Source organism: Arachis ipaensis, chromosome B04 (assembly GCF_000816755.2).
Source record: "Arachis ipaensis cultivar K30076 chromosome B04, Araip1.1, whole genome shotgun sequence".
Classification (NCBI taxonomy): domain Eukaryota; kingdom Viridiplantae; phylum Streptophyta; class Magnoliopsida; order Fabales; family Fabaceae; genus Arachis; species Arachis ipaensis.
Window position 1 is genome coordinate 48125436 of NC_029788.2, and position 6908 is coordinate 48132343.

Genomic DNA, 6908 nt, shown 5'->3' on the forward strand with positions numbered 1-6908 from the left:
AACAATAAATGTCCCTTAATTTAGATCTTTGATTAGCTTAGGCTAGTAAGAGTGTTTATCATTTGGGTATGGGAAACTTGGGACATTGGTTGAGGTAAAAGTGTAATTTTTATTTTTGTTGGAAATTTTGGGAATTGGGTACATACTCATGTATTAATTATGTTTAAACCATATGCATTGATACTCTTGTATATACTTTATTGCAAAAAGAAAAAAAATTTACAAAATAAAGAAAAAAATAAAAATAAAAAAATAGAAAATATATATATATATATATATATATAATGCATGAGTATGTGAAAAAGTGAAGAATAGGTAGTTAGGTTAGTACTCAAATTGTATACGTGGTCATAGGTTAGGTAGGAAGTTTAAGTTGATCAAAGATCCAAATTTCAAGCTCACTTGACCATACGCATCCCTACCTTTACCTTAGCCCCATTACAACCTATGAATAAGTCCTCATGATGAATGTATGCATGCATTGAATAATTGTTGATTGTTAGATGAAAATCAAATCATGGAAAAGCATGAGTAGAAGAGAATTGAGTGATTGACCCTATACACTTGAGCGAATAGAGTGGATACACTTCCGGTGAGGGTTCGATGCTCAATTCCTTGTTCCCGGCTTTCATGAGCTTTTCTTCTTGCGAGTCTATTTGTACATTATTTTGATATTCAAATTGGTAGGATTCATGAATCATCATACTACTTAGCCCTACATATGCATATGTGTTCTTGGGGATTGATTTACTTTTAACCAAGTAGGTAGAATCATTTTGCATTTAGTTGCATTCATATAGATAGGTGCATATAGTTTATTTGCATTGAATAAATGTTCATTCCCCTTTTTTGTCCTTCTTTATTCTTAGCATGAGGACATGCTTGGTTTAAGTGTGGGGAGGTTTGATAAATTCCAATTTTGTGGTTTATCTTGTGCTTAATTTTGGGGATTTTATCAACTTTTCTCACATTTATTCAATAAAATAGCATGGTCTTGTAATTCTCCCTAAATTGGTGCTTAAGTGTGAAAACATGCTTTTTAGGCCTTAAAATAGCTAAATTTAATTCATTTTAATTCCATTCGATGCCTTGATATATTTGTTAAGTGATTTCAGGTTTAGAAGGCAAAGATTGGATTGAAGGAATGAAGGAAAAGCATGCAAAGCGGGAGAACTCATGAAGATATGAAGGAATCGCAAAGCTGTCAATCCTAGCCTCTTCGCACTCAATCGATCATAACTTGAGCTACAGAGGTCCAAATGAGGCGGTTCTAGTTGTGTTGGAAAGCTAACATCTGGAGATTCAAAATGATATAAAATTTGCCATAGTTTCCCGGCTTCTAAGGACGCATACGCGTGCATCACACATACGTGTGGGAGGATGCATGTGACTCACTAAAGCTAACTCGTGGCTAGCGATTTCTGAAGCATTTTGGGCCCAATCCAACTCATTTCTAATGCTATTAAACCCAAAGATTGAAGAGGGAATGAACCAAGGAGTCATAGTTTATTTTCATCATGTTTTAGGGTAGAATTCTAGAGAGAGAAGCTCTCTCCTCTCTAGATTTAGGATAGAAATTAGGGTAAAGTTAGGTTAATCTCTCTCAATTTTCTTTTTCAATTCTTAATTTGATTTCAATTCTCTTTATATTTTAGTGTTCTATTGTCTTAATCTTCTTAGTTGCTCTTGTTAATTCCTTATTTTGCTCTCTTTTATGATGATGAACCATTATGGATCTTGATTTCTTCTAATGAAATTTTATGTTTCTATGTCCTTTTTATGTTCATCTTAATTGCTATTGTTGATTTCATGCTTGTGGTAGTCATGGATTTTATTAATTCTAGCATTTTGTGATGTTTACTTTTATTGCACTCTAGGTGTTTGATAAAATGTGTACACTAGTTTTTGAGTAGTTTTCTTTACTCTTGGCCTAGGTTAAGGGGATTGGGTGACCTTGAGTCATTGGGTCTCAATGAATTGGTGATTTGAGAACCCTTAGTGGTCAATTTGATAACCATTGACTCTAGCCTACTACTAAGTTAATTAGTAGCTAGGTTAGGACTCATGGATTGATGTTGATCAAGCCATTTGACGTACTTCAAGCCTAGGAGTAGATATTACGTACTTAAGGCCTTTGGAAGTAGACTTAATGAGCTTGATTCCTAATAATTGTCAATACATGGTTTGTAGACAAGGATGGTGATCTCAATTACCTATGTCTAGCCAAGAGTTCTTTCCCATTTATTTTATTTGTCCTTATCATTTACTTTCTTGTTGTTTACTTTTCTTGCCAATTATAAAATCAAACCCCTTGCATCTTCATAGCCAATAATTGAGTACTTCATTGCAATTCCTTGTGAGACGACCCGAGGTTTAAATACTTCGGTTAATACTTATTGGGGTTTGTACTTGTGACAACTCAATTTTTTTTTATGTGAGAATTATTTGTTTGTTTGGAGCTATGCTTACAATGAAATTCTTATTTCTATAAGAGAAATTCTAGAGAAACACAATAAATTCTCATTATCAGCGTTTAACACCAGCAGTGGCGTTTCATGCTAGCAAGGGGGCAGAGACATCCCCCCTTAGACGCTAAACGCCAAGGAGGGCATTTAGCACAACCAAGGGGTTACATTCCTACCAAATCTCTTAAAATTTGCACATATCTTTTCATATCACATCTTTTTTATTTTATCCCCTCACTCCTCTTCCACTACTCATTCTCATCCATCAAACTCTTTCTACATCTCTATTATTTTCATGCCATATCTCCACATATTCTACTCATATCTTGTCATATCATCTCACCATTAATAAAAAATTCACTCTATTTTTTCTTCTGCCACCCCCTCATGACCGAAATCACTTTTCGGACCCCTATAAATATCACTTCAATTCTCACCTCTCTTCACCCCTTCATTCTACTACTCATTCTCCCTTTCATCTCCCATTCTATCTTTCTATCATCTCTTCTCTTTGCTCGAGGACGTGCAAAAGTTTTAAGTTTGGTGTTGGGGTGCTCTGCTTTTCAGATCACTCTCCTCACACTCTCTATGGGACCCAAAGTTGGAGAATACTCTTCAAAGAAAAGGAAGGAAAAAGCTCCCTCCACAATCCCACATGAGCTCCACCAGTTCTACACTAAGCTTTATGAGGAGCACTACTACAAGATTGTGAGAAAAAAAAGGTGATACCGGAGGTGAAGTTTGAATTGAAAGCTGATAAGTATCCTGAAATTCAGGAACAGATTAGAAGTAGGGGTTGGGAAGTTCTGGCTAACCCTGTAACTGAAGTCGGAGTTCTGAAGGTCAGAGAGTTCTATACAAATCTGTGGCTGATGGACAAGCACAAGAATGAGCACCCCGAGTTTAGGGAAGATCCTGAAGTTTGGAATGGGAAGAGTGAGGGAGATACTTTAGCTGCCCCTATCCATAGATGACCCTCACTCCTATGATAGGAAAGTCATGGATGATCAGAGGCTGGATCAAGTCCTCACGAATATATGATTACCCAGAACACAGTGGAAGAAGGATGCCAAGGGCTGGTCATACCAACTGAGGAGGAATGATATAAAGCTAGTTGCTAGAGGATGGCTGGAGTTTATTCAACGCTCCATCCTCCCTACTAGTAACCGATCCGAGGTCACTGTGAGGCGAGCTGTAATGATCCACTGTATTATGCTTGGCAATGAGGTGGAAGTTCATCAAGTGATACCTCTAGAGACATACAACATCACAATAAAGACCTCAACACTCTCCAGATTAGCCTTCCCTTACCTCATCTCCCGCTTATGTGAGGTGGCCAATGTGTAGATTGATATAGATATCCTTATTGCAGTGGACACCCCAATCACTAAGAAGAGCATGGAGTACACTCAGGAACTTAGGCAAGAACCATTTCAGAAGCCGGTTCCCCCTCCTCAGAAGAAGCAGCCAAATGGCCTCAAGGACAGAATCTCCCTCAGTGCGAGTACTAGACTCAGCTGGCAGTATCCATCAGACAGTTGATATCCACTATGGATCAGCTGAAACAGGAGCACAAGAGCCAGTCCACCATGCTCCACAAGCTGTCAGAGGAACAACAGAAACATGGGCGTGAGCTAGAGGAACTAAAGCACCAGAAGGGACATCCCAAAGGGAGCAGCAACCACTATGACTGAGGTGGTTGAGTTTTACTTTCCTTTCCCTTATATTATTTTATTCTCTAGTATTTTATTCTATTTCATGTTTTCTATTATGCATTATAGGATCACAAGTAGGATTTCCTTGCTTTCGAGTTAAGTTGTTATTTCAGTACTTTATGTCTGCCTTTTGAAGATGTCTCGTGTATTGCTCACTAAGCTTAAATAAAATAAAAAAGAAAAAGAAGTGCATGAATTTCAAATTTTAAAACAGTTTAGTTACTTTGATGTGATGGCACTATCTTTAATTCTGAATGTATGAATTAACTGTGCATATTTGATTTTGGAGTTAAGGATATTGGTTCTTGAGGAACAGAAACTTAGAGAAGTATTATTGATTCCCTCAATTAAGAAAAATATTGATTCTTGAAGCAAAATAAACAGCAAAAAAGAATTGAAAGGAAAAGAAAAATCAAAAGAAAAGGTCCAAGCACTAAAAAAAAAGGGTTAAAATGATGTTTTTTTTTTGAAATTACGGCGGTTCCAACCGCCATTATTACCAAAAACGGCGCCTCCAAGAAATGCCGGTATTCTGGGCCCCATTCTGGTTATTACGGTGGTTTTTATACGGCCATTATTTCCGGCATCATACGACCATTTTTTGACGGTTAAAATGACTATTTATAACCGCCATTATTTCCGGGTAAAATGGCGATTTTTGAATTGTTTAAAATGGCGGCTATAACCGCCGTTTTTACCATGATGTAGTGATATCATTTCTGTTTAAAATGGCAATTTCTAACCGTCGTTTTACCATTATAACCGCTATTTTACCATTTTTAACTAGGAAATAATGGCATCTGTTGTGTTTAAAATGGCAGTTTTTAACCGCCGTTTTTACCAGCGTATAATGGCATCATTTTCATTTAAAATGGGGGTTTCTAATCACCGTTTGTACCTAATTATGATGACAATTTTATGCTTTTTAAAATAAGATTGAAATCACCAATTTAAAGTGATATTTTCGAAACTCACTTAAAAGTCTCGTAATAACCAAAAGGCATAGCCATAAATCAAATATCATAAGATGATTTTTAATTCATACATGATCCAAAAGTCATAATCTAAGTCATAATTGAAATGTCATAATCAAAAAACAAAGTATCAAAGTAACATTTTTCAATGATACGTCTTAACATATAATCCTTAATACATAAAATCTTTATCATGCAAGGTCATGCTTCCTTGTTGCTTGCTCCAGAAGACCTACTTCTTAACTCTTTTGGTGATGGAATCTCACTCTCTTGATCCAATCCCTACAACAAAAATATAATTATTATGAGCACAAGAAATACAAGAAAAAGGCATATATTGATATATATTTTAATATAGAATTTCATTTCTTCCTATAAAGTTCACTACCATTCCACCTACCACTAATGCTATTGAAAATTTTCTTATTAAAAACAGAATTTATTAACAACAGAACTAATCTATCAAAGGATTTCTCACAGCCACAAACTAAAAAGGTCCATTCTATTTCCTTTTTTCTTCAATTATTTATGAATTAATTGAGCTAATATGGAAGCGCTCAGCACAATATTTCATTATTGTACTAGTGTACTACAACATTATCTAATCAATAGAAAGAACTAAGAAGCAGAGGGAAGATAAGAAAATCTTTAATCAGAATTAATAAGAAAGGTTTTAGAGGTTGATGGTTTGCATGATTTTTGGACACTATGTACTAATTAAACAAGGCTTGGTAGCTATAGGATTATAACTTCCTAATCAAACAACATTCCATTAATAAATTGAGGAAGGATTTCCTTACTATGAACCTAAGAAAAAAACTGAAGGAGATAAAGAAAAGGAAAAAAAAAGGATAATTGTATTTGTACCTGTGAAACTTATTGAGTAGGGAACATTCCAGCCAATTGTATTGGAATTTTACATCCTTCCGTAGAAGCAATATAAGAGACTAGTGCTTGCAGTTGCGCTTTAATGGTATCCAACTCTTCTTGCACATTTGGACCATAAGTAGATGATGTGCCAGCATCATTTAAAGAACCTAAATTCATCCGACTAATCCTTGTAGTGTTGTTCTTTAAAGCAACTGTTGGAACAGCTCCCATGCCTAAACCTCGAACACGACCATGGTGCTCTTTCCCAAGAACCACTCCAAGAGCATCAAGAGGAGAATTAACAGTTGATTCCATCGCTTGTTGGCTGCTATGTGCTTCAATCTTCTCCTACATATATAAAAAGAAAGAGAAAGAATAAAAAATAGTATTATCTTATAAAAAAGAAAGAAAAAGAAATACAAACAAGTTACTTATTGCACTTTAGTCTAACTGCTATTTCTTTAGCCTTTTTATTAACATAACTTCCATCTATTTTCTTGTGAGTGATGTCCCACATTTGAACGCTACTAACTTCTTTTCCTGCCTCTTCCGTCTAAAATTCAAGAAAAGTACAAAGACTCAATAAAAAGTTAGCAGCCTCAATCATGTATATATAATTATGTAGAAAAATATAATTATGTCCAAATCCTGCATCTTAACAATGCTACCATGAATAACATTAACAGCAAGGGGCATGCATTAATTGATTACCAATTTAGCTCTTCTTCTTGCAATTGATTTAGCACCTGAAGTATGAGGAATTATTTATTTTTGTCGAATTTCTTGATTCCTCTTACAAAGATTCTGCAAGTTAAATTTGGACACAATTAAATAGAGGCAAACATGCATTCAACATATAACAAATCTTATAAAAAGAGAGAGAG